The following is a 26,616-nucleotide window of genomic DNA, read 5'->3' on the forward strand; positions in this document are numbered from 1 at the left end:
CTGTGCGTACGAAAATCTCAATCAATGTTTTTAAGTGTAGTAAAAATAATTTATATGCCACTTGAGAAGAGCCAGAGTTTATCTGAGGAAAGCAGCACAAATTTGGATGAGATGAGACTCACTGGCCCTAAATCCACAACTACACAGAAATTCTGGCATTTCAGGAAAAAACAAAAACAAAGATCGTGGGCTCTCAGCTGAGATGCATTTGACTGTTGCCAGGACTCTGGGGACTACAGGATAAAATGCAGGGATGTTCTCCAAAGCACCCCTCCAAAGGAATCTGGGTCACAAGTGAAGTGCGCAAGACCACACGCCAAACCCTTCGGCTGAAGCAAGGGGAAGCTGATTCAGTTTTCTTGTGACCTACTGGAGACCGGATTGCAAGCGCCTATTGACACACTCTTTCTAGAAAGACCATTTATCCGGCAGTGATGACCTCCCCACGAGAACATGACCCTTGCAAAGGGTCCTCCACTCCTCCCTGGAAGAGAAGAGGAAGCACAGAAGAAGTGCCTGGGGCAGAGCCCCACCTCCTACTTCACGGGCGTGAAATGCCAAAATGACCATCATCTTTAGCCATGCACAAACAGTAGTTCTGTGTGTTGGCCACTCCACTGTCCTCTGCCAGCCTGCAGAAAGAAAAACAAGGCTTACAGAAGGATGCTCCTTCAGACGGAAGCAGCACTGAAAGCATCCCGAATCAAGATGAGTGGGAAAATATCCCAATAAGCACAATTTGGATTGGAAAAAAAAAAAAAGAGAGACCATTTAGTTATCTTGTTCATGTAATGCAAATCTTTTAGATTGACTTGACTTTTCAGATTCTAAATATATGAGGTATTTGTTGTTGGTTTTATTTTTATGAAACTGGAGCCTATTAAACATTAGGTATCAATGGAGAAAACTCACCCAAACTGCTAACTGGATCAGAGTTTTCAAACATTGGTTGTGTTTTCAGTTCACTGGTATTAATTAAGATTCATTTAAAAAGAAATTACCAGTTGTTGAATACGTTCCAGTTTAATGTGAAAAATTATAAACTGTATTATAGTACTATTACAAATTGCAACTATTAATCATGAAATTTCAAAAAAAGTCATGAAATTTTATCCCATGCTTAATGATTTGAATCATGGTAGGTGTAAAGGACACTTGAATACGTGTCACAGTACTTAGGTTCTATTCTTTGGTTCTTGCACTAAATAACCATATGCTAATGGACAAGATCTTTAACCTTTATAGCAATCCCTGAGAAAACACAGTAAAAGTGCCTAGCATAACACGACATATTCTACAGAAATTCGACATTTGGTTTTTTTTTTATTTTTATTATTTTTTAGAGAGAGAGAGAGAAAGTGTGAGCGGGAGGGGAAGGGGCAGAGAGAAAGGGTGACACAGAATCTGAAGCAGGCTCCCAGCTGTCAGCACAGAGCCCGATGTGGGCCTTGAACTTATGAACCGTGATATCATGACCTGAGCTGAAGTCGGACGCTTAACCAACAGAGCTACCCAGGTGCCCAGGAATTCAATATTTGTAAAGATGGAAGTTGTATCACATATTAAACAACTTGTATTCTTTATGAGTTACATACTAAGTAGGAATATTCTCCTATCTGACACATAAATCTGGAAAGACTCATGATTGCATTCAAATGAGACTAAGCAATGTTTCATATTGCCTCTAAATGCAAATTAAATGGCATAGTATAGTGCTTTCTTAAACAACAGGTCACAAGCTAATTGTGAATTGAAACCAGCAAACCTTTTTAACAGAAAATGCCAGAGCAACTTGCTTAAAGTCTGAGCAAGGACTATTGCCTGTTGCCACAAATACCATCATCAGTCGTAGCAACTGTCATAAGAAACAATCAGGTAGGGGCGCCTGGGTGGCTCGGTCGGTTGAGCGTCCGACTTCCGGCTCGGGTCATGATCTCATGGTCTGTGAGTTCCAGCCCCGCGTCGGGCTCTGTGCTGACAACTCAGAGCCTGGAGCCTGCTTCGGATTCTGTCTCTCTCTCTCTCTGTCCCTCCCCCACTCATGCTCTGTCTTTCTCTCTGTCAAAAATAAATAAACATAAAAAAAAAATAAGAAACAACCAATGGAAAGGATGTAATAAAACATGAGTCACTAGGATGGTTTGATTGCTGACTTCTCATTTGCTTTCCTGGTATAAGATGGTCACCTTAACTATTGCTTTACTGGGAAAGCTCATAATTGTACAAATTATGTTTGGCTAATATAATCCAATTATTTGTGGCTTAATGTGTGAAGGAATTTCATCTGCTACAAGACAGGAAGTATCAAGATTTTCAGCTACAGATGTTCAGTCCATTTGTCAGAAACTATGTAGTAGGACATTTTCAACTTTGTAAATTGTAACATTTTAATCAAACTAATACAAATTGCACATAAATACAAACTGCATATAAACTACATTTAAAAAATAATAAAAAAGTATGAAGTGAAGGAATGTCTGACTGGCTCAGTTGGTAGAGTGTGTGACTCTTGATCTTGGGGTCGTGAGTTCGAGCCCCATGTTGGATGTAGAGATTATTTTTTGTTTTTTGAGATTACTTTGTAAAAAGTTCATATTTTTTTTTTTAAGTGTGAAGTGAAAACAGTATTCGAACTCAACTTGAACGCTGAGTTGAACATTCAACTGAACATTGGCTGAACCTGGAATGTAAGGTAATGACTATATGGAGAAAAGTGTTTATTTTTTAAATTTTTTAACAGAGCTTATTTGTTTTTGAGAGAGGGTGTGTGTGCGAGTGCAAGCAGGGAAGGGCACTGAGGAAGAGAGAGAGAGAGCGATAGAGAGAGAATTTCAAGCAGGCTCTGCACTGATACACAAGACTCAAACCTACGAACTGTGAGATCATAACCTGAGCTGAAACAAAGAGTTGGATGTTCAACCGACTGAGCCACTCAGACACCACCAAAAATGTTTAAACAGCAAAGCTTTACTTCATCGAAGTTACATTCTTCTTCTTCCTTTTTTAAATTTTTTTATTTTTAAGCAGTGTTTATACCCAGTGTGGGGCTCAAACTCATAACCCTGGCATGAAGAGTAACATGCCCCACCAACTGAGCCAGCCAGGTGCCGTCATTCAAGCTGCATTCTAAAAAGAAAAAAAAGTACAGAAAATTATAATAAAGATAATTTAATTTGTGGGCTTATCAAATAATTGCTACCATAAAAATGAAAGCATAAGATCTTTACAATCAAAAAGCTACTTGGAAACAAGCTAAAATTATTGATGAAGAAAAGGAGAAAAATACATTCAAGTCCCCAGTCTAATTTCTTAGTCCACCATTGTTACTGATGTAACTTTACTATCATCATGAAAGCATATTGTGAGACAAAAGAAACTCACATGCTTTCTTTGATCATATTTGGATACAGTATGTATACCTTTAAGTCTCAGCTAATTAATTAAAATCTCTGCAGACAGTACAGCTTATTTATTTACTATCTTATGGCAATTAGAAGCAATAGTTCTTACTGTAGTCTGTAGATTTCAAAATCCAATTTGATGAGAACAAATTGCATAACACTTTGATATATGTAGCAAGATCAGTTAGTACAGATCTATGTCATTTAAATATTACATTGCACAATACCACCTCACACTTGTCAGAATGGCTAACATTAACAACTCAGGCAACAACAGATGTTGGCGAGGATGCGGAGAAAGAGGATCTCTCTTGCATTGCTGGTGGGAATGAAATCTGGTGCAGCCACTCTGGAAAACAGTATGGTGGTTCCTCAAAAAACTAAAAATAGAACTACCCTACCACCCAGCAATTGCACTACTAGGCATTTATCCAAGGGATACAGGTGTGCTGTTTTGAAGGGACATATGCACCCCCATGTTTATAGCAGCACTATCAACAATAGGCAAAGTATGGAAGGAGCCCAAATGTCCATCGATGGATGAATGGATAAAGATGTGGTATATATGTACAATGGAGTATAACTCAGCAATCAAAAAGGGTGAAATGTCGCCATTTGCAACTACGTGGATGGAGGGTATTATGCTAAGTGAAATTAGAGAAAAACAAATATCATATGACTTCACTCATATGAGGACTTTAAGACACAAAAACAAATGAACACAAGGGAAGGAAGCAAAAATAATATAAAAACAGGGAGGGGGACAAAACATAAGAGACTCTTACAGCAGAACAGAGGGTTACTGGAAGGGTTGTGGGAGAGGGAGGGGCTAAATGGGTAAGGGCCATTAAGTAATCTAGTCTTGAAAACATTGTTGTACTATATGCTAACTAACTTGGATGCAAATTAAAAAAATAAATTTTAAAAATGCCAAATAAAATAAAATAAAATAAAATGAGGAACAAAGGCACTAAATAAATAAATAAATAAAACACTGTACAAAACTGAATTGGATTTATTTACAGGAGATAATAGATTGTTGGGTAATGTAAATTAAAAAAAAACAAAAAAACTTGTGGAAAATCCAACATAAGAATAGACAATAGTATAATGAACACCCTCATGTACCTAATACCAGGCTCCAATAATTGTCACCATACTGGGGCGCTTAAAAAATGTGCAATCCATTCTAAGCTTAAAGCTTAAATAACAAGCCGCAGATCAGTTTTTTGGTCTCCAGTGTATATCCATCTGCCTGAAAGACTTGACTTCCTTTAACATTTCTTGTCTAATAGATCTGCTAGTGATGAATTCTTTCAGCTTTAGTCTGGAAAAGTATTTTGCCTTTGTTTTAAAGATATTTTATTTTTATTTTTATTTATTTATTTATTTTTAAATGTTTATTTATCTTTGAGACAGAGAGAGACAGAGCACGAGCAGGGTAGGGACAGAGAGAGAGGGAGACACAGAATCCAAAGCAGGCTCCAGGCTCTGAGTTGTCAGCACAGGGCCCAACGCAGGGCTCGAACTCATGGACCATGAGATCATGACCTGAGCCGAAGTCAGACGCTTAACCGACTCAGCCACCCAGGCGCCCCTGTTTTAAAGATATTTTAAATAAATCTTATGTTTTACCTAAACACTTAAATACTTATCTTTAAATATTCTTTCTCTGGGCATAGAATTGTAGGTTGACAGGGCTTTTTCTAATACATCATGTATACTGACTTTTACAATTTGTTTCCTGAAAGAAATCTGATTTCATCCTCGTCTTTTAACTGTTTCCAAGTTACTTGCAAATAGTGCCTTTATCCTCGTCTCTCTCTTTTTTTTTTTTAATCTCTCATTGGTATTAAACAATTATGATGTGCCTCAGTGAACATTTTTGCATACTTCTTGTCCTTGGGATTCATTGTTCTTGAATCTGTGGGTTTATAGTTTTCATCAAAATTTAAATACTTTTTAGCTATCATTTCTTCAAATAGGTTCTTCAAATTCCTTCCCCACACCTTAGTCTATTCAACATATTGGACGCTTTTAAAAATTTGTTACCTTGCATGGTTTCCATTGACAGGTCTTTAAACTCATTAATTTTTTTCTGCTGCAATATCAAATCTGCCATTTATTCCAACCGGTGTTTTATATTTCACATATTATACTTTCTTTCTAGAAGTTTGGTTGGTGTCTTCCCATCTTCCATGTCTCTACTTGATTTTTGAACAAATGGAATAGTTACAATATAATGTCTGCAAATTCTAACATACTTGTCAGTTTCAATTGATTTGACTTATCATGGGTCCTATTTTCCTACTTATTTACATCTTTGGTAGTTTTTGACTGGATGCTAAACATTAGGAATTTTATCTTTCTGGGTACTAGATATTTTTTTATTTCTACAAATCTTTGCTCTGGTACAGTTCCTTGGAAATAATTTGATGCTTTCAGGTCCTGCTTTAAACGCAAGGCAAGACAGAACAGTGCTCAGCCTAGGACTAATGACTCCCCACAACGGAGGTGAAACCTTTCTGTGTACTCTACCCAATGCCCTGAGAATGATGAGGTTTTCTTTTCCAGTCTGTCTTGTAGGAACAGACATTATTCCCAGACCTTTGAGCTGCTCTATTACTTTCGGGTGGTTTTTTCCTCAGCTGCATATGCTGATTAGTACTCACCTAAAAACTCAAGAAGAGTCCTTCCAGATTTCTAGAGCTGTTTCTGTGCAGCTCTCTTCCCTCTAATGGTCTCTGCTGCAAACTCTGCAAGGACTCTCAGCTCTGTCTCCTAAGATTTCACCAGACTGTCTCCGTTTCCCCCCTCCCTGTGCAGTGGCCTAGAAACTCTCCCAAGGCAGTAAGCTGGAGCAATCATAGAACTCACCTTGCTTCCTCTCCACGAGGGCTCACATCCTTCGTTGCCTCATATCTTGAAAAACAGCGTTTTGAATATTTTGTCTATTTTTTACTGTTAGTGTCCTGTCTCAAACTTTTAACCATCATGCCTCAGAAACAAACAAATATACACACAAACCTTTGATACATTCAAGAAAAATATCTGGATAGATTCACTCGCTTTCTAAAACTCTGAATCAGAAAATCAATTATACTCGAGAAGAACATAAAACATTAACACTTTTCATAAACACTGAACAATGATTATGAGACATTGGCTTTATCATTCTTTTGCATGAAGACTGCCCATTAAAAAAACAGAATTACTATAGCACTACTTATTAATACTTTTAAATAGTTAATCCAATTAAAAAAAGAAACAGGGTTAATAGTGTATCAGGCATGTGAGAATTACCTTTGTGTATCCGACTGGAACGAACTCCTAAAGACAGCACACTCATCACATTAAATAAAATGTCGCCCAGTTTTTATTTGCATTGTGTTTATTTGGGATTATTTCTCTGTTGTATTTACACATTAGTGAAATTGCATGGGATATTTTTTTCTTACAAAGGGATCATTGCATGAAACTTTTCAGTGATATAACCTTCTGTTCTACCTATCAGCTTACATATTTCTATTGTGTTAGGAAATAATCAAGGTAATGGTGTTTAGTGATGAATTAATTTGTCATATACCTACAACCATTGTTTTTGCAAATTCCCATCAGTTCACTGGGAGTTACTAAAAAAGAAAACAGTGAGTCTGCCACTGCAGGCTACTTTTACATATCAGACAGATGAAGCAACTCTAAGATAGTTCAGTGAAGTGTAACCAGGCTTATAGAAGATTTTTTCACATCACTGATTTCAAAGCATCTGTTCAGTTATATAAGCTGTAGAAGAATGTGACTTCCCTCTAGTTTTCTTATATTTTGTTACATAACTCATTTTCTTCAAATTAGTATTAACTACACCTAATATTTATAGGACAAAGAAAGTAAAATGGGAAACAAAACATACTAGTACAAAAAGAAATAAGAGGAGGGACGCCCGAGTGGCTCAGTCGGTTAAGGGTCCAACTCGATTTCGGCTCAGGTCATGATCTCACGGTTCTTGAGTTTGAGCCCCTCATTGGGCTCTGCGCTGACAGTGCAGAGCCTTCTTGGGATTCTCCCTCTCTCTCTCTCTCTCTCTCTCTCCCTATCTGCCTTTCCCCAACTTGTGCTCTCTCTCTCTCTCAAAATAAACAAACTTAAAAAGAAAAACAGAATTCTGACAGTAGGATTGCAAATTGGTCCAATTACTTCAGAAAAACACATGAGTACCACTGGTTAAGCTGCACACCGACATACTCCCATCTAGCAATTCTACCTGCATTTGTTTACCAGAATTGCCATAACAAAGTAGTACAGACGAGATGGCTTAAACAGAAATTTATTTTCTTGGTTTTGGAGGCTGGACTTCTGAGGATCAAACTGTCAGCAGGTCCGGGTTCTCCTGAGGGCCCTTTTCTTGGCTTGTACGTGTCTTCTTCCAGAGTCCTCACACGGCCATTCCTCTCTCCATGAGTTCTCTGTATGTTCTAACTGCCTTCTGTTATCAAAACACAAGTCAGACTGGATTAGGGCCCCCTCTCAAAGGCCTTATTTTAACTTAATTATTTCTTTAAAGACCCTGTCTCCACATACAGTCCCATTCTTAGATATCGGGAGTTAGGGCTTCAACATATGAATTTGGGAGACACACAGTTCAGTCCCTAACACTACCTCTAGGCATTATTAGCCAGAGAACTTTTAGCACATGTTTGAGCATGCTGATGGCAGTTTAGTTCATAATACTAAACAGACTGGATAATTCAAGTGTGCTGTCTTTCTAAATTTTTTTTTAATGTTTATTTTTTAGAGAGAGAGAGACAGAGTGTGAGTGGGGGAGGGGCAGAGAGAGACACACAATCTGAAGCAGGCTCCAGGCTTTGAGCTGTCAGCACAGAGCCCGATGTGGGACTTGAACCCACGAACCACGAGATCATGACCAGAGCCGAAGTCAGACACTTAACTGACTGAGCCACCCAGGCGCCCCAAGTGTGCCCTCTTTCTAAAACGAAATGCTGTACCATCTAGTAGTGAACAAGAATGAGCTATAGCTACATGCATAAATTTGCACTTCAGATTCTTACAAAGAGTATTAAGTGGAAAAAAAAGCAGTTACAAAAGTGTATATGTAATATAACTCCATTTATATTAAGGTGAAAAAAGGCAAAGATAAGTACTTATTTGGGGGATACATCTACGTAGCCTTAAAACTATAATAAAGTAAACTCTAAAGAAAAGAAAGCCAATCAACAATAGCCAAAGTATGGAAAGAGCCCAGATGTCCATCAATGGATGGATGGATGAAGATGTGGTATACATACAATGGAGTATTACTCAGCAATCAAAAAGAATGAAATCTTGCCATTTGCAACTACATGGATGGCACTAGAGGGTATTATGTTAAGCAAAATTAGTCAGAGAAAGACAAATATATGACTTCACTCATATGAGGACTTTAAGAGACAAAACAGATGACCATAAGGGAAGGGAAGCAAAAATAATATAAAAACGGGGGGGGGGGGACACATAAGAGACTCTTAAATATGGAGAACAAACAGAGGGTTACTGGAGGGGTTGTGGGAGGGGGAGGGGCTAAATGGGTAAGGAGTAGTAAGGAATCTACTCCTAAAATCATTGTTGCACTATATGCTAACTGGGATGTAAATTAAAAAAATAAATTAAATAAAAATTAAAATAAAGAGAAAGTCCCACCAAAAAAAAAAGAAAGGTAGTGAGTAACACAAAATTCACGATAGGGTTTCCCCTGGGAAGGAAAGAAGGGGGAATACATTCAGAAAAAGGCATAAGAAACTTAACAAAGGTACCTCAGCATTCCATTTAACTTAGATGTTAGGTATATGTGTTCATTTTATTATTCTTTCATGGAGTAATAAAAAATGTATCTGATCTTAATTCCTGGTTTGGAGCTCAAAAAACCTTGGCATTTCCTGAGAGATAGGAATGTCTTGTTATTCTGGAGTCCCTTTCAACTTTATGTGAGTTTATGGTAATGAGGGGACTCGAGCAGGGGTTGGGCATATGAGGACCTTAGATTCAGGATGGAAACTGGTCAGCTGAGAAACAATCAGGTGATTACAGGGCAGGAACTTTCAGGCCCATCACCCTTTTTCCAAGTAGGGGAGAGGAACTAGAGATTGAGTTCAAATAGTCAATTATTTAATCAAACATATCTACTCAATGAAATCTCATAAAAAACCCTGAAACAACTAGGCTCAAGCTTCCAGGTTGGTGGATACACAGATAGGCCGGGACAGTGGCATACCCAGACAGGTCATGGGGGCTCTGCACCCCCATGCCTCCCTTACTTTGCCCTATAGATCTCTTCCATTTGGCTGTTTCACTGCATCCTTTACAATAAAACTGTAATAGTAAGTACATCACTTTCCCAAATTCTGTCAGTCATTCTAGAGAATTTTCATACCTGGGGAAGGGGTGTGGTGGTCATGGGCATCCCCAAAATTTGCAGTTAGCTCCATAGAAGTGGAAGCAGTTTGGGGATACCAGAGACTTGTGGCTGGTGTCCTAAGTCAGGGCAGTCTTGTGGGACTGAGCCCTTGCTTGACCTGTGGCTCTGCTCTAGTTATACTTACATTATAGGATACCAAGTTGGTATCAAAGGATTGCAACTGACTTTAAAAATAAAGGAGAGGGGACGCCTTGATCTTGGGGTAGTGAGTTTGAGCCCCATGTTGGGTGTAGAGATTAAATAAATAAACGTTAAAAAAATTTTTCAATATTGCTATTGAAATAATGTATCTTTATTTTTTTTTTAATTTTTTTCAAGTTTTTTATTTATTTTTGAGAGAGAGAGCATGAGTTGGGGAGAGGCAGAGAGGGAGACACAGAATCTGAAGCAGGCTCCAGGCTCTGAGCTGTCAGCACAGAGCCTGATGCAGGGCTCGAACTCACAGACCTTGAGATCATGACCTGAGCTGAAGTCAGACACTTAACAGACTAAGCCACCCAGGTGCCCCTGTATCTTTATTTTTTTAATGCTTATTTATTTTTGAGACAGAGAGAGACAGACAGACAGTGCAAGCCAGGGTGGGGCAGAGAGAGAGAGAGAGAGAGAGAGAGAGAGAGAGAGAGAGAAGACACAGAATCCAAAACAGGCTCCAGGCTCTGAGCTGTCAGCACAGAGCCCAATGAGGGTCTCAAACTCAGGAACCATGAGATCATGACCTGAGCCGAAGTCAGATGCTTAACTGACTGAACCACCCAGGTGCCGCTGAAACAATGTATCTTTAAATGAGGTATATGCATGTATCACACACTCTCTTCTTTCACTTATATGTTATATATTTAATAAGGAAAAATTCAACTACGTGCATTTAATATCAATAAGACACCGTGAAGTAGCACATACCTTTTAACCATGGGGCAATCGTTACCCAAATGTTCTAAGTCTTGAAAGAGCTGGGATTGCCTGTATCCTCACATCTAATCTTTTAGCCTAATAAGAGCTTCATTCTTTTTATGCACAAAACATTACCAATCTGGCCTTTTTCCAGCTTATTTCCCAAAATCCCAAGAATTTACTTAGAATCTGGCACACTAAAAACCCAACTTCATTGCTATTTGCCTCAGTCCTAAAAAAAAAATACATAAATCAAATTATTCCCAGGTGGCATTATAATGACAACCATTTGATCCCCAGGTTCAGAATTCCAGAATTCAATAATTCATAAGGAAGCCATAATTCATGCAAAAAAAGTTATGTTAATTTCATGCATAGGTTTACTAAATATATATTTAATAGAGTCTCAAAATAACCTTTACCTGAAATAATATTTGCCAAATAACAAGAATGCAATAATTTTTGGATCAAAAAAAAGTCTTTGATCTTCTTAAGTACTCATTTAAATATATCTGCCTCAAACTGGTTCCTAAGTTTTTTAAATTAAAGCTAGCATTACAGGGGTGCTTGGGTGGCTCAGTCAGTTGTGCATTGAGCAGCTGACTCTTGCTGTCAGCACATGATCTCATGGTTCATGAATCAGGCTCTGTGCTCTAGGAGATTGAGCGACCCCCTACTCCTCCCACACTCACACTTTCTCTCTCTCTCAAAATAAATAAACTTAAAAAAATAAGGTAGCATTAGAAAAGTAAACAAAATAAATTAAACCTAGTATTATACAATAAATTGGCTTTTGATTATAATATTTTATCATAGAAAATATTTATAAGGTGACTTTCATAGGACATAAATATGTGTGTATATACATATACCATGAACTTACTTATCATCACATATAAATTTAGACCCCTGGGAGCTGTCTTTTCTCTAAATTATGCAAGCTCTTGGGGTGCCTGGGTGGCTCAGTTAGTTAAGTGTCCCACTTTGGCTCAGGTCATGATCTCGTGGTTTCGTAACTTTGAGCCCCACATCGGGCTTGCTGCTGTCATTGCGGAACCTGCCTTGGATCCTCTGTCTCCCTCTCTCTCTGCCCCTCCGCGGTTTGTCCTCTCTCTCAATAATAGAATAAACACCGAAAAATAAATAAATTTTATAAGCTCTTAAAGCTTTAAACCCATTAATTTTTTTAAGTTTATTTATTTTGAGAGAGAGCAATCCATGGAGGGGCAGACAGAGAGGGAGAGAAAAATCCCAGGTAGGCTCAGCGTCGTCAGGGAGGAGCCCAACACGGGGCCGAACTCATGAACCTGAGCTGAAATCAAGAGTTGGACATGGGGCACCTGGGTGGTTCAGTCGGTTAAGCAGCCGACTTCGGCTCAGGTCATGATCTCGTGGTCTGTGAGTTCTATCCCCGCGTCGGTCTCTGTGCTGACAGCTCAAAGCCTGGAGCCTGTTTCAGATTCTGTGTCTCCCTCTCTCTGACCTCCCCTGTTCATGCTCTGTCTCTCTCTGTCTCAAAAATAAATAAACGTTAAAAAAAAAAAAAATTAAAAAAAAAAGGAAAGAAAAAACCCACTGGTGTCAATTCAACACTGCCTTTTACAATTACGCCTTCCTATAATACAGCAATTTCTTTTCTTTTTGATGAATTGTTTATCATTGTAACTCATATTCCCACACTGTTCAGGATTTCACTTACAATTTTCTTTTCTATCATAAAACATCCTCTCAGTTATATTCCAGTGGTTCCCAAACCTCCTTCTCCTCCTCAAAACAAACAAACAAAAAAAAGCAATACCTCTCATCCTTGGCTGCTGGGAGTGTAGAATGGACCACTCTATGAAGGGCAGCTGTCAGTACTTATCACATTTACAAATCCCTTTCCTATAAGGGGCGCCTGGGTGGCTCAGTCAGTTAAGCTTCTGTCTCTCGATTTCAGCTCACGTCAGGATCTCAAGGTTTCCTGAGCTCCAGCCACCAGTTGGGCTCTGCACTGGCAAAGAGGAGCCTGCTTGGGATTCTCTCCTTCTTCTCTCTCTCTGCCCTTACCCCACTTATGCTGCTTCTGTCTCTTTCAAAATAAATAAACTTAAAAAAAAAATGCATTTCCTACTTGACCCAGTTCTCTTCAGACAATCTGACAGTTACCTGTGCAAATGTAGGATACGACATGTATTCATTAAAATATTGTTTCTAGGGGACCTGGCTGGCTCAGTCCGCAGAGCACGGGCTCTTGATCTCAGGGTTGTGAGTTTGAGCCCCACCTTGGGTGTAAAGGTTAAAAAAAATTGTTTTGAATATGTAAAGGCTGGAAACAAGTGTGTACATATAGTGGATTGGCTATAAATTGGAGTATGTCCACAAAATGGAATATGTCACAGCTAAAAAAAGAAAAAAAAAAACAAAAAAAAAGAGAGGAAATGTAACTAGACAGTGATAAGGAATATCCAGAATATACTATTAAGTGAAAAAAGCAAAGTGCAAAACAATGCAGAAAATATTGAAGAAAGAATGGAGGGAAATAAGCATGCATAGTCATATTTGCTTGTATTTGCATGAAGACTGGAAGGATAAACAAGAAACTGATTAAAAATGGTTACCTTTAGGGGCGCCTGGGTCGCTCAGTCGGTTGAGCCACCGACTTCCGCTCAGGTCATGATCTCACAGCTTGCGAGTTCAAGCCCTGCGTCGGGCTCTGTGCTGACAGCTCAGAGCCTGGAGCCTGCTTCTGCGTCTGTGTCTCCCTCTCTCTCTGCCCCTAACCCACTCGCATTGTCTCTGTCTCTCTCAAAAATAAAGAAACATTAAAAAAAAATTTTTTTTTCTTTTAAATGGTTACCTGTAGAAGACTATGAGGGACAGTACTGGTGGGGACTAGGAAGGAGCATTTCTTCTGTGTAGTTAGTGCTTGTAAAAAATTTACTGATTCATGTCGTGTGAAGTCTGAGTTAAAATAAAAACTCCTGCACCTAACATTTTTTTCTATTTCTTAAAATCATAATAAAAGGCAATAAATATTCGGGCGCCTGGGTGGCTCGGTTGGTTAAGCGGCAGACTCTTGATCTCAGCCCGGGTCTTGATCTCAGGGTTGTGAGTTCAAGCCCAGAGCTGAGTCATCACCACCACCACCCCCCCCCACCCAACCCCCCCCACCCTCCGCCCCCCCATCCTCCACCCCCCCATCCTCCGCCCCCCCATCCTCCGCCCCCCCATCCTCCACCCCCCCATCCCCCTAACCTCCCCACCACCCCCACCACCCGTACTGGGTATCGTTTACAAAAAAAAAAAAAGGCGATAACTATATCAACCTGAAAAGTCGCTGGTTTGTAACAAAGATGCACTTATTTGCACTGATTTTGTCAAGAATTTAAAAGTGTGTTTTGTTAAAATCATTACAGGGCAGAAACATAAATATGTACTTATATATGTATTTTAAACCTAGTTTAATGAAATGAAGATGTATGTTAAAAGTCCGTGAGCTGTTAACCTAAAGAGACACAAGACTATGATCATTAAATACAACATGGGTCTCTAAACAAGTAAACCAGGTAAAACGGTAATAAAATTCAAAATTCCCTACAATCGTCTTACGAAGACCGTCAGGGGTAGCGTGCGCTCAAGGGCCACTCGAGGGTCCCGGGAGCGCGGGGGGACGGCGGCCGAGGCTGGGGCCGCGCTGACCTTGCAGTAGGTGCGGCTCAGCGCCACCTCGAACTTCGCCTGGTTCTGGTGCGGCTGCTGCGCCAGTTGAAAGGCCTCCTTAACCGACAGCAGCTTCTACTCCGCACCCATGGCGCCGTGACTTGGCTGGGACGAGCTTCGTCCGCACAGGGGTACTGCGGCCCCGACAGACGGCGGGACCAGACAAACTGCGGGACCAGACTCCAAATCCGCCTCCGCCTCCGGTCCGCCCGCAGCGGAGCACCCAGGGCGGGGTTACCGCCAGAGCGTTCAAAAGAACTCCCGCGGGACAAGCAAATACCGCGAGACTACCGCGACACTGCCGGGAGGCGAAAATTTCGGCCCTGTCCGCCGTTTTGCGCGTGCGCAAAGCGTCGAGCCAGTGTTGTTTTTTGTTTTTTGTTTTTTTTTTCCCGGCTGGAAGTGAGACGTTTGTGAGTGGTGAGGTTAGGCCGGAAGTGGTGTTGCGTAGGGAATGGGGGGAGGGGACGAGCTGAACCGCCGCTCGTCGGGCGTAGCGGGAGGCTTGTGGCGCTGGCTGGAGGTGAGAAGAAAGACAGCCTCTGATAGGGATGGACCAGAGTCTGCTAACGGGAGATATCCCGGGTTTCATTGGGGGAGGCACCTTCTGGTTTCGCACAGGGGACGAATTGAGGCCTCCCGGGGCGAGAGGGACAGCAATCCGGGGTCTGAGCGGAGCTATTCTAGGGTCGGTTGGAAGAGGCAAGCTGAAATTCTTAGAAGGCCTAGTTGGGCCCGAGAGGACTGGAGAGAAGTCAGGAATCCGCTGGAAAGAGGAAAACATGTGAATATACCTGAAGGTGATACCTGCAAGTTCCTACCCTTAGGATCGAGTGTCCTACCTAATGAGTGCATCGAGGCAATACGGTAAACGAGAGTACAAGAGACAGAAGGTAATTTTAGGTTACGGGTTATGAGACAGATCTGCAGTGTCTTCAGGAGGGAATCAAGCCTTACATATCCTTTACAAATGTAGACTATTTTATACAGACAAAAGTATAAATCATACATTGTGTACTCGCCACCTAACTGCAGAAATAAATTACATAAATTCCTTGATAATATAAATTGAAGTCCTTTGTCTGACCCACGCAGTCTCATTCTGTTCCCTCCTGCCCAAGGTAACCACTCTCCCAAGCACTTTTATGCTTTAATTTTAACTACATATATAGTAATGTTTTGCATAATTTTAACAATCAGCAGTGTATATATCCTTTTATAGCTTGCTTGTTAACTTATGTTTTTAAGATTTACCAGTGTAACGTAACTCTGGTTCATTCATTGTAACAGCTGAACAGGTATTCCCTTATATTAATTTTTCAGTATTTATCCTTTTTTTTTCTTTTTTGCTTTGTATGCCCAGTGCCTGATACATTGTAAGTTCCTAAATATTAGTTAAGTGAATGAATGCTGTAGCATTTGAGCTAAATCATTTAAAGAATGAATAGGATCTCAAATGACTTAAGGATATTCCATACAAACAGAATACTAGTCAGAAGCAGAATCGTGGAAGTGCAGGACAAATTTCAAGAACTGTGGTAGTCTTAGAGCTTAAAATATAGAATTGTATGAAGGATAAGATGAGGCTTAGATTTAAAGAAATTGTCCTGAGGAGAATGCACTAGCTCAGAACCATTAGAGGTTTTTGAATTGTGAGAAAACTGATCAAAACTACTTTTTGTGAGTGCCTGGCAATAAAAATAAATGAAAAGCTGTACTTTTATTTTTATTATTACTTCTTTAATGTTTGTTTTTGAGAGAGATGCAGAGCACAAGTGGGGGTAGGGCAGAGAGAGAGGGAGACACAGAATCTGAATCAGGCTCCAGGCTGCACAGAGCTGGACACCGGGCTCGAACTCGCAAACTGTGAGATCATGATGTGAGCCGAAGCTGGGCACTTAACCACCTGAGCCACCCAAGTGCCCCAAAAAGCTGTATTTTTAGAGGATAATATTCATAACACCATGGAGATATGTCTAAGATGTAAGAATTAGTGTCAGGGAATTAAAGATCACCTGTTATGCTTACAGCAAGAATGATCATTGCATTGAACATATAAGACAATCATGCATACTTGCTTAAAATCCTGAAACGTTTTCCTAGACCATTCATTCATAGCACCACTTTCCTGAAGAACTGTTTTACACCTTCTGTCAAACTTGCAACATTTTCTACTTCTGTGTTCCACGTAGCTGATACCTTGCTGATACCTTGTGTCCTGTTTCAGTTAAAAAAGGACTTACCCCCCTGGAGGCCTGGCAGGCTGAGTCAGAAGAGCTGGAGACGCTTGATCTCCGAGGTCAGGAGTTTGAGCCCCACATTAGGGGTAGACATTACTTAATAAAAAAATAAACTTAAAAAAAAAAAAAGGGGGGGGCGCCTGGGTGGCGCAGTCGGTTAAGCGTCCGACTTCAGCCAGGTCACGATCTTGCGGTCCGGGAGTTCGAGCCCCGCGTCAGGCTCTGGGCTGATGGCTCAGAGCCTGGAGCCTGTTTCCGATTCTGTGTCTCCCTCTCTCTCTGCCCCTCTCCCGTTCATGCTCTGTCTCTCTCTGTCCCAAAAATAAATAAAAAACGTTGAAAAAAAAATTTAAAAAAAAAAAAAAAGGAAGGGGTTTCCCAGGCTTTCATTACCACTTCTACCAGGTCTATACCCCAATACATTCCCTCTACTATTATTGTAGGTGAATTGTCTGATTTAGGAGAGGGAGTACGCTCTTTAAGAATGCTTTTTGAGGGTGCCTGGGTGGCTTAGTCTGTTGGGCATCAGCCTCTTGATTTTGGCTCAGGTCATGATCTCACTGTGGGTCCAGCCCTGTGTTGGGCTCTGTAATGGCAGTGTGGAGCCTGGTTGGGGTTCTCTCTGCCCTTCCTCCCTCCTGTGAGCATGCTCTCTGAAAAATAAATAAACTTAAAAAAAATACTTAAAAAAATATTTTTTAATGTTTATTTTTTTGAGAGAGAGCGAGAGACAGAGCTCGAGAGGGGAAGGGCAGAGAGAGACACAGAATCCGAAGCAGGCTCCAGGCTCTGAGCTGTCAGCACAGAGCCCAGTGCGGGGCTCAAACTCACGGACTGTGAGATCATGACCTGAGCCGAAGTCGGATGCTTAACCGACTGAGCCACCCAGGCACCCCCCCCCCGCCCCCCGCAAAGAAATACTTTTTTAAATCAACAGTCTGAAGCATAGCCAATTATAAACTCCTGAGAGGGTTGGGTTGAAATAGGAGTAATAAAAATATTTTAAAAAACAATGCTTAAATGACAGTTGGTTTTGTCTAAAAGGATAGTAATTCAAACTTATAAGTGAGATACTAGTATTTTACGTGAGTTATTTTTAGGTAGATTTAGGTGCTAAGCTTTATAAACTAAATCTAAACATAGTTTACATGTATCTTTGTATAAGACCCTTCTTTCTGCTACTTAACATTATAAGCAGTTTATTGTAAAATAGGGTATCTTTGATTATCCTATTTTAAAGAATATGTTTTATTAGCCTTTGTCTTACATGTTACCAAATTGTTCAAATATAGTTTGGTAATTTATTTTTCACTGACTGGTAAAAATAGTGTCATTCATTCTCTCGTTTATTTCAAATACATTTACTGAGTACCTACCATATGACAAACACATTCTAGGAACAGGTAGATAAGATTCATTTGTGCAAAATCAGTAACCTGAAACTATATCACATAACTATGTTAGTGCATCTTGGTCTTCCCGTACAACTAGTTGGTCAACTTAATTGAAATTCTGTCGTAAAGGATGGCTACGCTATATGCACATCTGATTAAATAGCATTATTCCTCGGAAATGACAATGGTCAACTTCAATATGTCTATCTTAAGCATCAGTGCACACGTTTATGATCTTTTAAGTTTTGGCCATGAAGGGATCTGTCCCAGCAGAGCCCATTTGGGCTGTAGAATTACACTGATGTACTTGCTCATGTTATGTATGGTATGTGTATGCTCTGATGTACATTGACTCCTAATTACGAATATGTCTCTTCAAATTAAAATTCCCCAACTTATGGTTAGACCAAAAACAGGTTTGAGCCTATCCCCCAAAACTCCTATGACTTCCCATTAAGAGACGTTAAACAAAAGGAGGGCAGACAAAAGACTTTGTAGCACATTTAGCCCCTTTTTTCTTTAGCTGTGTAAGGTGAATATCTATAAAATACCTGGGGGAACATGGCATATTTTATCCTTAAAATTGTAATGGCTTGTGGAGCATCTGGCTGTCTCAGTTGGGAGAACATGCTATGCTTCATCTTGGGGTTTAAAGTTCAAGCCCCATGTTGGGTGTAGAGATTACTTAAAAATAAAATCTTGGGGCGCCTGGGTGGCTCAGTCGGTTAAGCGTCCGACTTCAGCCAGGTCACGATCTCGCGGTCCTCGAGTTCGAGCCCCGCGTCGGGCTCTGGGCTGATGGCTCAGAGCCTGGACCCTGCTTCCGATTCTGTATCTCCCTCTCTCTCTCTCTGCCCCTCCCCCATTCATGCTGTGTCTCTCTCTGTCTCAAAAATAAATAAATGTTAAAAAAAAATTTTTTTAAAAAAATAAAAATAAAATCTTTAAAAACAACAACAACAAAAACCGCTAGTGATTTGAGATTTCTTGGAGGGAAAGAAGTATTAAAAACAAGAAAGCATCCTTACTGGAACTTTTAACTGAGAGGAAGAGTCAATAATTGTTCTCTTTCACCTTTTAAGGGCAGCTATGTATCTAAGTCAGATTGCTTTTAAGGCTACTGTGATTTCCCTCCAACTCTTCTTATTCATTAAAAAGAAATCTAGATGCAGTTGAGTTTCCAACAATTTACTTCTGGTTTAAACATCAATGATATACACCGTGCTCTGACATCCAAGAGAAATAAACTCTCTAGTCCTTACCAACCTATCTTGGAAGACAGGACATAAGAAAAGCTCTGCCTTTTTCAGACCATGGTGAAATATTTGGAACATGCCATCTTTCAAGGAAACCTCTAACCAAGATTAAATCAAGGCATCTACCAGTCCCCGAATTCTCTCCCAGATGCACATCTTTTTAAGTATAGTCTGGTACTGTATACAGTAGATTTCTAGTTACTTAGGCTACTTAGCCATCGTTAAAGCATTTATAATAACTAGCCAAGTTGATATTTCCAAGCCCCTCCTAAGGCAACCAACATCTAAAATTGCCACCACTCTAATAAACCCTGACCTCTGTCCCTATCTGTAGGTCTTCCTGAGGGCACCAACCCTTTATATTACTATACACAGAAAACTATGCCAAGAGAGTGCTAGCCTAGAGACAAGGTGATGCATTTTGTGCTGTTGCGTATTACAACTTCATCCTACTCCTACAGCAACCCCCATTTCCTCAGTGGCCTCTCCTGCCACTTCCCTGGCACCTTCCTGAAGCTGCATTCCAGTATTGCTCCAGAGTGCCTATTAAAGCTTTTCGTAAAGTTTCAGCCCTTAAATTCGAGATTTAACATTTGTCCAATGCTAAACTGACCAAACAGGACAGATTTCTCTTGACCAGCTCTTCACATCCCTGTTTCTCACTGAATTATGCCACATCGTGTGACCCATCTCACAGCCATCTTTACTCCTGCCTGTACCTCCAGATCTGGACCCTTCAGTTCTAACTTGCTTCTGTTTTCTGACATTTCGTATCAGAGACCAACAAGGCACCTGAGTAGCATGCTAGGCCGTTATGACTCATGAGATCCTTGAGTAGTCCCTTTGGCATTTGAAGTCGAAGAAGAAGAATCAACAACCACACTTGGTCTATAATGTGTAATCTGTGTCCACCATTATGGTATGCTCCAGCAACAAAAAGATACACAGCCTTTGCTGATATCCTCATTTAAAATGCACCCATATGTACAGTCCAGCAGATTCCTTTGTATTTACCCACAGGAGTTGAAAAGTTACGTTCACACAAAAATCTGCAACTGATGTTTATAGCTGCTTTTTTGATAACTGCCAAAATTTGGGGATGCCTAGGTGGCTCAGGCAGGTAAGCGTCCAACTTTGGCTTGGGTCACAATCTCACCATTCATGAGTTCGAATCCCGTGTCAGGCTTCACGCAGGCAGTGCGGAGCCTGCTTGGGATTCTGGCTCTCTCCTCTCTCTCTCTGTCGGCCCCTCCCCCACTTGTACATTCTCTCTCAAAATAAACAAATAAACTTAAAAAAAATTGCCAAACCTTGGAAGCAACCAAGAAGTCTTTCAGTAGGTGCATAGATAAATAAACTTTTATATCCAGACAATGGAATATTATTCTGTGGTAAAAAGAAATGAACCATCAAGCCATGAAAAGACATTAAGGAACCTTAAATATGTATTACTAAGTGAAAAAAGCCAATGTAAAAATGCTTCATACTGTAAATTCCAGTTTATGACATTCTAGAAAAGATAAAACTGGAGACATTAAAAAAAATCAGTGATTACCAGGGATTGGAGGGAGGTAGAGATGAATAGGCAGAACATAGGATTTTTAGAGCAGTGAACATATTCTGATATCATAGCGATGGATACATGTCATACATTTGTCAATTATTGTCAAATTATTGTTAATAGTAAAGTCCATATAGGTATAATTAATGAAGTCTCACAGAAGAATATCACCAAGACTATAGCCTTTTCTTTATAGCCTTTTCTGACATCTTTTTTGCTCAAATTTACCATTCTCTGTGATGCCTCTTTCCAAGCTGGCTTTATAGTTGAAAGGGTAGGTCCCCACGTAAATATAACAGCAATAGGCTGATGAATATTGATGGCATATAAATAATGTATGGCTCATTTTTTAAAAATTTTTTTTAATGTTTATTTTTGAGAGAGACAGAGACAGAATGTGAGTGGGTTAGGGGCAGAGAGAGAGGGAGACACAGAATCCAAAACAGGCTCCAGGCTCTGAGCTGTCAGCACAGAACCCGATGCGGGCTCGAACTCGTGAGCCACGAGATCCTGACCTGAGCCAAAGTCCGACGCTTAACCGACTGAGCCACCCAGGCGCCCCTGTATGGCTCATTTTTGAGAGCTGCTTGATATTCCTTATACCCATACCTTACTTGTGTCCTAGTATACAAGTCTACTCTACTCTTTCACTCAGGTGAGGAATTGGTGGTAGTTAGAAAGGAAAATACTTAGTGTGTCCCCCTAATCAGGGGATTCTAATATTCCTCTCAGGTGAGTGGGGGAAATCTGCTCACCAGGCAAATAATAAGTAATCTTAAGATAATGTGTATTTCAGCTTTAACACTATGACTTCCTGGAAGAACTCAAGGAATGCAGGATTTATACTAAAAAATAACAGGCCTTATGGGGACAATGGGATTAGGACCAAACTATATGACTTTGTAACTAGAGCAATAACAAAAATGATTTGAAACCTCTTCAGGATTTATTTTAATCAGGCATGATAAGACACACAGACACAAAAATGTCACACAGTAGGAAGTTTTTATACTCCCAGATCCCTAGAGGCTGGACATAGAGCATGCCAAGCCATGCAAGGGGCCACAGGGGGAAACAGGAGGTTTCAGGAGGCAGAGGGAGCAGAAGGGAAACTGCAGAAAAGCCTGTATTGTGGAAAAGCCTGGGTATTTTCTAGGACAGAACCAGTGAGGCAGGATGAGCTGGCTAAGCAGGTTTAAAATTGGGTTTTTGGTTGATTTCAACAGGCTCTAGGGCATAGGGACTGTTCCTAGTTGTCAGATACCTGGCTCTGAGATGACTGGGGCCGAGGGGAATATTGCCTGAGTTTAAGAGCCTGATTGGGGTGGGGTGGGGTGTGTGTGCAGGTGGGGTGGGCTCTAGAAGGGTGAGTTTGCATATGAAAGTTGTGTTAACTGGTTGAGCTGGTTGCTATCTGTTGAGTTGTTTGCCATCTCTAGAGTAGTTTTGGGGGATGCCCAGTCCCTCTCTGATTCGTGAGAACCCGGATGCCAGAGTGCATCAAGAATACAGATAATAAGAAAATATTAATGCAAATGATTCTAATAACAGTTATTCACGCTGTAAGATGTTGAATTTTTTTTTTATTCACTTATTTTGAGAGAGAGTGTGTGAGTGGAGGAGGGCTAGAGAGGGGGAGAGAGAGAATCCCAAGCAGGCTCCACACTGTCAGCACTGAACCAGATGTGGGGTTCAAACTCACAAACCGTGAGATAATGATCTGATCCGAAAGCAAGAGTTGGACACTTAACCGACTGAGCCACCCAGGTGCCCTTAAGTTGTTGAATTTCTAGTAAACACTGCAGTAAGTATAAGGCTTTACCTCCCTCCCCCAGAAAGGCGGAACAACTTGATGGAACGCTGTGTAAGAAAGTGCTGTGTATGACACTAAGACCCAAATAACACCAAGGTCAAAGGGCAGTGCAGTGAGCACAGGTTTCCCCTTTGAAAATAGGGCATTCCTGTGAAATCCCCTGCTTTCAGAAAGTTGGTGTGAGGCCACTTTGCTTTTACCAAAGACCTACGTTAGTATGGTAATGGCTCTTTGCACAAAAGTGAAAATCCTCTTTGGATTTCTTTCTGTTAGCAAAAACAGGTATCAATGTAGGTCTGCCCTAGAAGTGAAATGGCATAACACAACCTTTTAGAAAGTGGGGGATACCTGTGCTTCTACGATGGACATACCCAAACTGAACTGGGAGGAAGTCTAAAGTGGCAGATGAACCATGGGCCTTCATGGCTCGCTGTATTCAGCTTTATTAAGTGTACTTTGCAGTTTCTGATGCCAACTTCCAGGTTTTACAGACATCATTTTTTCTTTTTTTATTAAAAAAGTTTTTTAGGGGCGCCTGGGTGGCTCAGTTGGTTAAGCGTCTGACTTCAGCTCAGGTCATGATCTTACAGTCCGTGAGTTCGAGCCCCACGTCGGGCTCTGTGCTGACAGCTCGGAGCCTGGAGCCTGCTTTGGATTCTGTCTCCCTCTCTCTCTGCCCCTCCCCTGCTCATACTCTGTCTCTCTCTGTCTCAAAAATAAATAAAAACATTAAATAAAATTTTTTTTAAATGCTTAATTTACTTTTGAGAGAAAGAGAGACAGAGACAGGCGTGAACAGGGGAGGGGCAGAGAGAGAGAGAGAGAGAGAGACAGAATCCGAAGCAGGCTCCAGGCTCTGAGCTGTCAACACAGAGCCCGACGCAGGGCTAGAACTCACGGACTGCGAGATCACGACCTGAGCTGAAGTTGGACGGTTCACTGAGCCACCCAGGCACCCCTGACATCATTGTTTCTATTTACCAATCTTGGTTTAGGTCATTTGCCTTACAGAAATAGACCTAAGCTGATATGACATAGTGATGAGAAGAGCTTTAGGCCTTTTGCTTCAGGACCCATGATCTTGGATATCCTGAAGGTTGCCATAGCTGGCAATAATAACCTCTGTATTCTAAAGTTTTAATGTCATCTCTCTGCTCTTATTCCCAGGCCAAGGATGCAGTCCAAGAAAGTTCTAAAAATATATCATCAGGTCCAACTTGGTAGTTGACCTAGCCATGGAAAGCCTCATTGGATCCTCACTGGGTCAGACCATAACTGGCATTCTTAAAAACTCTTCCCATCATAAAGTATCAAGAAGGAAAATGTAGGATATATACCTACCACTTCAAGAAAGCTCCTGTACCAGCCGACAGCCTAACAGATTAGCTAGCTGCTTTGATCGTCAAGCAGACGTACTCAAGCTCAGCACAGCGCAGGAAAAATCTCTCTATGAACATTTTTCACATTCTGTGTGTGACCTATTAGCAGGTCATGAAATCAGTTCTGTAAGTCACAGTGAAAGTTTTTTTAAAACAATAAAATATATCAAGTGTTTTGTGAGATTCCTCTGCCAGAATTGTGCTGCCAGGAATACTAAGGTCAATTTCAAGATCTGAAAAGAAAATTAACTAATGGAGGGCATATAATGAATAGAATGTATACTGGCTAAGAAATGGCTTTTCAAGCATTTGTCCACTGGTGTCTTGTTTCGTTTTCATAATAATAAAGTTGGTGAGCAGTCTAGTTTATGTTCCCGTGACTTACAACTAGATGTGAAGTCTGAGATGTTCAACTGAGATGCATTTGCAAACTATATTTTTTGAGAAAGATGTTATCTAGGCTATATATATATATGTATATTATATATATATATATATATATACACACACACAATTTTTTTAGTGGCATTTAAAACATTTTAATTAGCATTACTTTTAAAATGGATCCTATCATTTTTAAAAGAAAGAGGAAAAATGAAGTGAAATGTGCAGACACTTGTTCAAGTTCAGCTGCTGCACCTGGAAATGTGAATAGTGACCATGTTGAGAGAAATACTGACTGTAATCTGCAAACTTCAACCTCGTTTGAGCCACATTTCAAAAAGAAAAAGGTAAGTGCAAGACGTTATAATGAAGATTATTTAAAATACGGTTTTATCAAATGTGAAAAACCCTTTGAAAATGACAGACCTCAGTGTGTTATTTGTAATAATATTCTTGCAAATGAGAGCTTAAAACCTTCTAAATTAAAAAGGCATTTAGAAACTCAGCATGCTGAACTTACTGATAAGCCTCTTGAGTATTTTCAAAGAAAGAAAAAGGATGTAAAGTTGTCTACACGATTTCTTGGTTGTCCTACAGCTGTTAGCAAGAAAGCCTTATTACCGTCGCATTTGATTGTATATCGAGTGGCGAAAGAGAAAATGGCTCACACGGCTGCTGAAAAAATAATTCTTCCAGCGTGTTTGGATATGGTGCGTACAATTTTTGATGACAAATCGGCTGATAAATTAAAAACGATATCTAGTGATGACATAATATCTCTTCGAATGTGCACTATTGCGGAACACTTAGAAACAATGCTTCTTACCCGGTTGCAGACTGGTATAGACTTTGCGATCCAGCTCGATGACAGCACCGATCTGGGGAGCGGCACGACACTCAGTTTATGTCAGATACGCGTGGCAAGAAGATTTCATGGAGGATTTTTTGTGTTGCTTAAATATAACCTCACACCTAAGCGGGTTAGATATTTTTACAGAATTAGAAAAGTGCATTGTTGGCCGATATAAATTAAGCTGGAAGAACTGCAAAGGGATTACAAGTGACGGAGCAGCAAGCAAAACCGGAAGACACAGCAGAGTAATTAAAAAATTGCTAGAAGTGACTAATAATGGCGCCGTGTGGAATCACTGTTTTATACATCGTGAAGCTTTAGCATCCAGAGAAATCCCACAGAATCTCTTGGAAGTACTGAAAAACGCAGTGAAAGTTGTTAACTTCACTAAAGGAAGTCCGCTAAATAACCAGCTTCTTGAGACATTCTGTTCAGAGATTGGAGCTAATCGTACCCACTTACTATACCATACCAAAGTTCGTTGGTTGTCTCATGGCAAAATACTAAGCAGGGTTTACGAACTCAGGAACAAGATCCACCGTTTTCTTACTGAAAAAAAGTCTCGTTTGGCAAGTATTTTGGAAGATGACATTTGGGTGATGAAATTGGCATATTTAACAGATATTTTTGGCATTCTTCACGAACTGAGTTTAAAACTACAGGGGGAAAATAGCAATATATTCCAACAGGTCGAACGCATCCAGGGATTCCAAAAGACACTATCGTTATGGCAAGCGAGGCTTAAAAGCAGCCGTCCGAGCTACTACACGTTTCCAAGATTTTTGCAACATATCGAAGAGAACGTTATTAGTGAAAACCTTTTGAAAGAAATAAAATTAGAGATATTGGTGCATCTCACTTCTCTGTCTCAAACTTTTAACCATTTCTTTCCAGAAGAGAAGTTTGAAACGTTAAGAGAAAACAGCTGGGTGAAAGATCCCTTTGCTTTTCGAAACCCAGAATCGGTAATTGAGTTAAACTTGGTGCCTGAAGAAGAGAGTGAATTACTGCAGCTCAGTTCCTCATATACATTGAAGACTGACTACGAAGCATTAACATTATCGGCATTTTGGATTAAGGTAAAGGAAGACTTCCCTCTGCTAAGCAGAAAGAGCGTCCCGCTTCTGTTACCATTCACGACAACCAGTTTGTGCGAGCGTGGGTTTTCAGTCCTGACCCAGTTAAAAGCAAAGGAAAGAAACGTGTTGAAAAGTGCAACAGATATGCGGGTGGCACTGTCCTCCTGTGTTCCCGACTGGAGCGAACTTCTCAG

General features: G+C 40.4%; 1 long non-coding RNA gene across 1 annotated transcript; it reads right to left on the minus strand.

The window, feature by feature from the left end:
* Positions 1 to 7,709: 7,709 nt before the first annotated feature.
* Positions 7,710 to 14,677, minus strand: LOC124520904 (uncharacterized). The gene is made up of 2 exons (XR_006964419.1): positions 14,443 to 14,677; positions 7,710 to 7,884 (listed from the first exon to the last, which is right to left on the minus strand). It is a non-coding gene; the product is annotated as an uncharacterized LOC124520904 (long non-coding RNA).
* Between the last annotated feature and the right edge of the window lie 11,939 nt (positions 14,678 to 26,616).

Source organism: Lynx rufus, unplaced genomic scaffold (genome assembly GCF_022079265.1).
Source record: "Lynx rufus isolate CCGP_SWC_20201006 ecotype Redwood Valley unplaced genomic scaffold, mLynRuf1.p SCAF_3, whole genome shotgun sequence".
Classification (NCBI taxonomy): domain Eukaryota; kingdom Metazoa; phylum Chordata; class Mammalia; order Carnivora; family Felidae; genus Lynx; species Lynx rufus.